Below are 9,633 nucleotides of genomic sequence, written 5' to 3' on the forward strand. Positions count from 1 at the left end.
TTACACTCCAGCTGAGATGCCATGTGTTCCGTGAAGTCCATCTCAACCATCCCTGCTGTAAGTCATCTCTGTCTCCTTTCGGTTCTCACAGACCATATCAGTGGGTGCCTCCTAACCTTAGCATCTTCTACGTCACAGCCTAAGTGTCTGGGTAAGGTGTGTCTTCTAAACGGTAAGCAACATGTGGGCAAAACCTTCCTCTCAGTCATCTTTGCATTGTCACCAAGCGCACCCCGAGTGACTAACAATGTGCACATAGTAGGTATTTAATAACTATTTGTTGAATGAGGGAATGCCAATTTGCACCTATACCAGGCTGCTCTGTTTTTTTTGACATGTCATGCTAAGATTTTTATTACTTTTCCATTAATTCATATGTGAAATTGTGCTACAGTGGGGTTTTGCTAATTGTATATAAATATGCTATAAAGCTCTCCTTCATTCTCTACCCTCTAAAACCATTTTTTTTTCACTGGAGTATAGTTGAGTTGATAACGTTGTGTTAGTTTCAGGTGTACAGCAAAGTGAATCAGTTATACATACATCCACTCTTTTTTAGATTCTTTCCCCATATATGCCATTACAGAGTATTGAGTAGAGTTCCCTGTGCTGTATTATACAGTAGGTCCTTATTCAGGCTGCTCTTTTGAGTCAAAGGAATATTCTGCCAGTGTTTGGACCATCCCATCACTCTGTATTTACCATCCACAATAACAGGCAGGTGAGTCTCTGTAGACTGTGATATGACCTAAACATTATATGGTTATGGAGAATAGACATATGTTCTTTAACTTTCAATAACAGAGATGGGAAGAATATTTATGAGACTTTTGTATAATAAGATACTCATGGTATTTGTGGAGTTTTAAAAATACAAAATAGCATAGTAACTGCCTATTCTTCCAAAGCTCAGCCCAGCAGACAGGTATTGGCTGAGCCTCCACAAGGTAACAGGCACTGAGGACACAAAAGGGAGCCAGCTACAGTCCCTGCCCTAAGACGGACAGTGTAGCAGTGGCTCCAGAACCGTCCGTACCTGAAAGCACGTAAAACGCTGTGCTGCCTCTATGAAAAAGGCTGTAGTGTCACAGAGAAGGGAGCAGTTAAGTTTGCCCAAGGAGGGGAGAATATAGAGGAAACAGCCAAATGTCGCAGAAGAAGCTTTGGAATTAAACAGACCTATTTTCTAATCTTGGCTCTGCTATATGCTAGTTCTATGACCTTGGATGAGCTGCTTAAATTGCTGAAACTTGGTTCTGTAGCTGTAAAATGAGGATATGACCTGCTAGAGTCTCAGTAAAACTGAAAAGAGATGATGCATGTAAAGTGTCTGATATAGAATTTGGCATATATTAGCTGCTCAATAAATTTTTAAAAGGAAAGGGTGGGAGCATTTACATTGGGCCATGAAGGAGAAGGGTCTCTCTAGGTATAAAGGTTGGTGTGTCTTTGAAATGGAAAGAATGTGTGTCTAGAGTGTTGGCCAAGACTTATTTGGGGGAGATTCCCCCATATACTTCCCTTCTTTAGAACCTTCCCCTTCAGCCTTGCTGAGCAGTCAGTGGACCCAAGGCTCTTCTCAATCTCTTTCTCTCCTGCAAGTTGAGTGGCACCACAAGGAAGCCCGTCACTAGGGTGGTTAACAGCACGTGCTCCCAGACTCCCCCCACCCCACCCCCACCTCCTGCCCAAGTCTCATTCTTTCATTTATTTATTTACTAAATGCCTACTATGGTCAGGCACTGCACTAGTGGCCGGAGACAGCAATAATAAAACAGACACAGTCACTACCAAACCTAGAGAGGAAAACAGATGTGAAATACACAAATTAAAAAAATATACAACTGCAACTCGTGCTAAGTGAGCGATATGAAGGAAGCAGAGTATAGTGACAATGATCGCAGCAGTCAGGTCTGAAAAGACAAAGTGGGCCAATCAGATTCTCTGCCTTGGCATGTGGACTATTCCACACAAAGGGAGAGAAGCCAGAATGGAGATGAAGAGGGGCCATTTGGAGCTGCCTTACTTCCTGCTTTCCTGCTTCTTTAACTTGTCCTGCAGTCCCATGAGTCCCTACCAGATCTTTAGAGTAACTTCTTTTTCACTTGCACTAGTCGGAGAGGTTTCATTTTCTAGAACAAGTAGCGAGTGCCTAGAGGCAACATTAGTAACTAGGGCTGAAAATAAAAGTAATAAAGCCAGATTACTAATCCAACTGGCAAAGGGGAAAAATGGGTGATTTTAAAGATAAATCCGGATAGAATGGGAATGACATTTCAGAGAAGAGAGGCCCATGAGCCTTGTTCACAGACCTCATCTAGCACTCATGTTGCCCTAATTATTTACTTATATGACTATTTGCTCCACTGGAATGTGAGCTTGTAAACGGCAGGGATCATAGCTGTATATCCAGAGGGCCTAGAACAATGGGTGGCATTGAGTAGATGATTCATAAATGTTCAGATAGATGAATGAACAAAAGGAAGTAGGGAGTCTAGTAAGATGATCATTGAAATATTACTTTTATTTATCCAGTTTTTTTTCCCAGTGCATCTCTGTAATTCAGCTTAATATATTATATGGTAGTAAAAAGTATTCAAGTCCAAAAATGTATGAAGTGCCTCCTAGGTCCCAGGCACTGCTGGTCCCAGCCTTGAGGACCTTGTAATCTTGGAGGTGAGCTTAATCTTATCCCCTACAAGAAGGACAGCAGTCAAACAGCCTGCAACCTCCTTTTTGCACCAGTGAGAACCAGAGTTATTTATGGGTTGCCGTTCCTGCAGCTCTGAAAGGAATTTTATAATCAGCTTTGGTCACATTTCTCAAATGCTGAGCAGTTCAGAGATGCCTTAAAAACAGCTCATCTGTGTACGTTTCGCTTCACTTGCTGGGCCACTAATATTATCTACACTCTAATGAAGGCAGTTCGCCTATGAATCTTCTTGGGGAAGAAAATATTCTTTGCAGACCAGTACCTTTGCATCATGGATAATTCTATAATTTAATTGCCTTTTCTAACATCTACTTTCTACCAGTAAAAAATATGCAAGAAGTGTTGTCATGTTCTACTTGGCTGGCTTCTGGGGAATTAACACCAGGCATATAAATCAAAATTAACTTTTTTTTTTGGCAGGAAACCAGGATTAGAAGGAATAATGAAGATTTGAAGGTGGAAAAAAGTGCAGTTTTCACAGAATTGTGGGAAGTTTAAAGTTGAGAGAGTCTTACAGATAGTCAAGTAGTGGCTCCACAAACTTTAAAGTATATTCACGTGGGGATCTGATTAGAATGCAGATTCTGATTCAGAGGCCTGGGGTGGAGCCCGAGAGTGCCTTTCTAATAAGTTACCAGGTGATGGAGATGCTGACTGTCCAAGGATGTGGTGACAGAATAATAGCCCCCAAAGGCAACCACCCCCTAATCCCCAGGAACCTGTGAATATGTTAGGCTACTGGCAAATTAAGGCTGCAGATAGAATTAAGGTTGTTAATCAAATCACCTTGAGAAGGGGAGATTATCTGGATTATCTCAGTGGACCCAATATAATCATGAGGGTCCTTATAAGTAGAAGGAGGAAGAAGAGAATGTCCGACTGACTCACTGTGAGAAAGACCTGACCAGCCATTGCTGGGTTTGAAGATGAAAGGGGGCCACGAGCCAAGAAATGCAGGCAGCTTCTAGAAGCTGGAAAAGACAAGAAAACGAATTCTCCCCTAGAGCCTCCAGAAAGGAATGTAGCCCTGCTGACACCTTGGTTTTAGCCCAATGAGACCCATTCAGACTTCTGATCTCCATAACTGTAAGACAGTAAATTTGTGGTCTTTTAAGCCACTACATTTGTGGCAATTTGTAATAGCAAATCCCATTTGTTACAGCAATGGGAAAATACTACAACAGACCACACATTGAGGAACAAAGTCTACTTTTTTCTTCCTCCTAATATGGAGCCATCTTTCCCTGTCTCAACAACTATCCTCTTTTTAAAAAAATATACCTTCCAGAGTGCGGCTCTCCCTCTCCCGCACTCCCCCTGACACACACATTTTGAGGGAATTCTAACCATTCATTCCAAGCCAGATTTCATGAGAGAAAGTGAGATGAATCTGTGAGATGAATCTGACACAGTATTTGCCCCCAAGGAGCTGACAAAACCATAGGAAAATAAGGCAACGTCATAAATAACAACTAACTCAAGGTCATTCTGACAACAAAAATCCTCTCTGAGTCTCACCTGTTCTCTATTTTTTCTTTCACTACCCTGGACAGGTTTCCTTTGCCTTTCGCCTGGACTCTGGAAAAAGCCTTCTAATTGGACTCTCTGGTTTGGTTTCTGCTCTCTCCAATCCATCTTAAAACAATCACCACACAATTCATCTCCACAGAGTGCCTGGGTGTGTTGAGTGACGGGAGAATGGAGCCGGCAGTGAGACAGAATTTGAAGAGAGGAAAGACAGGAGATAAATTATGAAACAAAGTCCCAGAGGAAATGAAAGAAAATGGTATCAAAATCCATGTGGAAAAGCAAGCTTTGGAAGGGAAGGCGGATTCTTTCTCTTTCTCAGAATTCTGAGGAAGGAAGAAAGGAGAGAAAGGAAGAGTGAAGATAGAGAAGAAATTTGAGATCCTTAGGAGGACAACTGAAGGAAGGTATTTCCTCTGAGTGAGAGTTTTAGAGTTTGCCTTAGGGCTAAAATGTGGAGAAAGGTTTAGAGCTGCCTTATGGGAATGTGATAGGAAATGGCCTAGATGAATGAAAGAGGGCCGAGCTGGACTGAAGGGCCACTAATGCTGGATGATGGCACGGATTTGTCATGGAGCCAACTGGTGTGGCTCTCCTCAACAGGCCAGAGGTAGAAGCAGACAAAAGGAAGGACCCAAGGTTATGAACTCTAAGAAACATAGTGGTAGATCCTAGGACTCGGGGATACAGCGGCTGAGAATCATCAGGTAGATGATCAAGGCATCTGTGGGCAATGAAGGGGGATGACGAATTGGGAGACTAGGGAGAGACTAAGGGACGAGAGGTCCTGTTGAGAACAGAGAGCAGATGCTCAACAGAACGAAAGGATAAGAGGGGTCAATGATAAGAATGTGGCCAGAGAGGGAATGTTAGATGTTGCCAGTCCTTGGTCCTGGTTCTGCCTTCAGGTGTAATCTTTTCCCTAAAGACCAGCCCTTCATTTTTTTTTTTTTTTTTCAAGGAACGAATGTGTTCCTCAGAATTCCATCTCCTACGGAGCGGTTATGCTCTTCTGTTTTTCGTAAGCTGTGCTTCCCAAGATTTCACCACCCTGGTCGAGCTCCTCTGAGTGCATCCTGGTGAAATGTGGCCCTATAAATGAAGGACCTTGTTCCAGAGGTGGCTGGATCAGAGCAGAGGATTGTGGGACCTGCACCTGTCTTGGTGGGGCCCTACTTACCCATTAAAGGAATCTAAGGTGGCATTAGCACTTTCGGGGCCCTCATCAATTACGGGTTCAAACAGAGCTTACTATGTTAGTAACACACCCTGGATTGTTTCTGTGACAAGCGTCCCCCATCCTATACTTGTATAGTGACTAGAACGCAATGGGTAGGATATTGCATTCAACTTTGTTAAATTTCAGTCTGTAAGTTCTGACCCATCACTCCAGTCAGCTGTTAGCTTTTAGAACCTTGCTTTCTGCCATCAAAAACAGGGAATGCATTAGCCATTCCTTCCAATTTTATATCATTTAAAACATTAGTTGCCATCATCTGTATCTTATCCGAATTGTTGATCTGAATTTAGATGGGCCACAGCCAAGTACAGAGGCCAGAGTATCACCGCAAGAACTTCCCTCAGAGTTGATACTGCTCTCTTAATCCACATTCACTTGTTTATTCATTCATTCAGTCAGTCACAACGACCAGACCATGCTAGACGCTGGAGTGTAGCAGTGACAGATACATTCCCTGACCTGCTTTGGAGCTTATAGTCTAAGAAGGCGGATGTTTGATAAGTGTTACAGAAGGGGAGGTAAAGGTGAGTTGGGCACCTGTAACAGGGGGACCTATCCTAACCCAGAGAATCAGGGAAGCTCCATCTGAAGTTTGTTTACACTGAGAATGAAGGGTAATAAGACCAAGCCAGGAGAGGGAAAGGGGAGAGGAGATGAATTATTCCAGGAAGAGTATACAGCATCTACTCAAGGACAGGACCGAGTGACTGGAAGCACGTTCAAAGGAATGAAGACCCAGGATTGTTGGAGCGTTAAATGTTAGAAGGAATGGGATTTCAGATGACGCTCGATCAAAACGGCATGAGGCAAAGTGTGCAAGGCTCTGCAAGCCATCTTACGATTCTGTGCCTTATCCTAAAGGTAGCCATTGGAGGGATCTACTCAGAGGAGTGTGATACTTGCGTATTTAAGAAGGTCACTGTGGTTTCTATGTGGATGAGTTGGAGGAGAGCAAATGGATGCCGGTTAGGATTCTAATACAGTATCGAGGGGAGAGAAAGTAGACCAAGATGGAGCAGTGGAGAGAATGACTCACAAATTACTTGGGGGGAAGTGACTGATTTGTGTCGCGGGGAATGAGGAAGACGGAAGATGAAGGAATCTGGATGACTCCCGGGTGTCTGGCTTGAGCATTTTTGTCGACAGCGCTGTCTTTTCCTGAGAAAAGAAGTAGTGGTGAAAATGGAACCTTCGGCTTGAGGGGGCTGGGAGGCATCCACGTCCAGACATCTAGAGAACAGTCGAATCTATGAGTCTGCAGCTCCAAGGAAGAACTGAGCCAGGGATACAGATTTGGGCACTGTCAGCATCTAACAGTGGTTCTCAGCCCTGGCTGCAAACTGGAAATCACCTGGTGAGTTTTAAAATGTACCTACATCCGGGTCCCACCTCAAACAATTAAATACGGGCCTGGACATTCACTATTTTTTAAAGTTTTCCTAGTGGTTCTAATGTCCACTCTGAATTGAAAACCGCGAGTGAGATATAAGGGGAGGCTTGGAAGCTAGGGGATAGTGTGGAAAGAAGAGAAAAGAAGGTGGCTACTAGGACAGACCTCTTTTCAGGTATAACTGCTCACCTATTTACTAAGTTACCTGCATGCAAACATCCACGCCTCTGTATTATTTAGGCAACATCATCATTTTAAAAATATCAGTTCTAGTTTGAACAGTTTTAATTTTTGAGAGGGTATTCCAGTTATTTAGTGCTGCATAACAAGTCACCCCAAAACTCTGTGGCTTAAAACAACAATCAGTTGTAATTTTTCAACGTTTCTGTGGGTCAGAAGTTCAAGAGGAGTTCGGCTGAGTGGGTCTACCTTGGGGTCTTTCATGCAGGCAGAGAGAGCAGCCGGTATAGTGGGGGAGGTGCAGCTGAGGTCTGGCTGGCCATCTCTCTCTTCATGTACTATTCTCAGGTCTTCTCCACGTGGTCCTTATGGGCTAAGTCTGGGCTTCCTCAAAGCATGGTGGCCTGAGAACAGTCAGATTGTTTACATGGCTGCCCAGAGTTCCAACACAAGTGTCCCAACTAGTGAGGAAGAAGCTCAATCACCCACTATGAAAGCCACAGAGAGTCACTTCCTTCCACTATCCTGGTCAACCAGTTCCAAGAGCCTACCCAATGTTAAGGGGAGGGGCTCAGACCCCACCTCTTAATGGGGGAGATATTTTATAGCCATTGAAGAATACAATCTGGCTCAAAGCAACAACAACCCAGACTTCTTTCCATCAATTCAGAGTCTATACTTTCTCAAGTCACTGAGCATTTGAGGGCAGAAAAAAAAGCAAATTAAGGTAACTGTTACAATACTAAATGAAAATTGACAGCTTAAAGAAGTTATATAACTTCTCTAATTCCTAGAAATAAGCCTGATAAATTGACTTGTTGAGTACCTGATACTTAAATGAATGCTTCTCCTATGTAAAGAAACAGTAAAATTAAAATCAGATAAAGTGTCTTAAATGTTTTAATTTAGTCCATGACACATTTTTCATATCAGAATTCTCATCTTTAATCTGGCACATGTAGGTTTAATGTTTATCTCAAATGGTTGCTATTAGTAGCAGCTGCCCTTCTAATCTATATTGAGACAAGCAATGGACTTAATACACATTTCATTCACTTAGCTACTAGCATGTATTCAGTGTATACCTGCACGTTCTCCATAACTGTGCTTTATTCTTCATATTTTCCCAGAACTACCAGTTAGACCTGCACATAATTTAGGATAGGGTGAGCCTCTGAGTCCATTGGAAGTCTATTTTCAGCCAGCCTTTTATACCCACGCAGTATTAGGACTTAGGTAAATGTTCTGTTGAGCTATTTTCTCCGATGAAATCCATATTTGGATTTATTAGTGAAGACAAAAAGAAAAAGGGAATTTTATTTTTACAAGGCATTTTGTTTTTGGTATTTTAATCAGAATAGTAAGATATTTTTAGTTTATCTTCTGCTTCTAACTTAGAATATTCAGTAAAAATATTTCCTCACTTACTTTTGGAACTTGAGGGGGGAAGCTAATTATTGACATCTACTCTCCCTGTGGGTTTTTTCCCCCTGCTCAGTCACAGAACTCTTCAGATAAAGAGTACCATGAAGGTACAAGTCACTATTACCCTTTAATCAATACCAAATAAGGGAGTTAGTTACTTCTTAGTCAATACCTGAACAAAGGAGTTTGGTTAATCTCTAAATTATACCAATCTTGGGTATTTCTTCACTGTGGCATGAAGGAAGGAGGCCATCTCACCACCGTGGAAACCAGGAACATGCTCTCTCCTTAGGGCAAGTGTTGCTGTTCACCCACATATCATTCTTTTATGTTAACAGGCCTGACCAATTTAAAAAATCATGGTGACTTAAACATCAGTAAACATTATGATCTGTTTGACCAGATCTTGTTTTCCCAATGATTTTACGAGCTTGTTTGCTTTTTCTCTAAAGGCAGTAAAAAGGGTTAAAACTAGTTTGTGGATTCAGCCTTAGTTGAGGAGCTACAATTACAATGTGACCCAATAAAAACATCAAACAAGCATGAACAAATGTCCATGGATGAGTAGGTGAAGAAAATGTGGTATATACATACAATGGAATACTATTCAGCCTTAAAAAGAAGGAAATCCTCTCACATGCAACAACACAGATAAACCTTGAGGACATTATGCTAAGTGAAATAAGCCAGACACAGGACAAATACTGCATGATTCCACTTATATGAGGCATCTAACGTAGTCAAACTCACAGAAGCAGAGGGTAAGAACACTGGTCGTCAGGGGCTGGGGGAAAAGGAAATGGGGAGTTGTTCAATGGTATAAAGTTTCAGTTATGCAGTTTAATTAAGTTCTAGACATCTGCTGGGCAATACTGTGCTAGAGTTAACAACACCACAGTGAACACTTAAAGAGAATAATCTCCTGTTAAACACTCTTACCACAATTTAAAAAAGAAAAACGTTAACTTTAAAGTATATCATTGCTCCTCAATCATCATTTCAGTACAGTTTTGTTGATAGTTATCTTCAAGAACTGAGCAGCAGAGTTCTGAAGGGTCTGTAGACAGGGAGGCATCAGAAATGACATACCAGTGAGCCATAAACGTACCTTATAAATAGTTTAATCAATTTTTTTTTTTTTTTTTTTTTTTTTTTTTT

General features: G+C 41.8%; 1 protein-coding gene across 6 annotated transcripts in view; it reads right to left on the minus strand.

The window, feature by feature from the left end:
* Positions 1-9,633, minus strand: part of SPATS2L (spermatogenesis associated serine rich 2 like) — a 165,623-nt gene that overhangs the window by 65,556 nt on the left and 90,434 nt on the right. The window lies entirely within an intron of this gene.

This window comes from Monodon monoceros, unplaced genomic scaffold, assembly GCF_005190385.1.
Source record: "Monodon monoceros isolate NGI ecotype Baffin Bay Population unplaced genomic scaffold, NGI_Narwhal_1 Super_Scaffold_16, whole genome shotgun sequence".
Classification (NCBI taxonomy): domain Eukaryota; kingdom Metazoa; phylum Chordata; class Mammalia; order Artiodactyla; family Monodontidae; genus Monodon; species Monodon monoceros.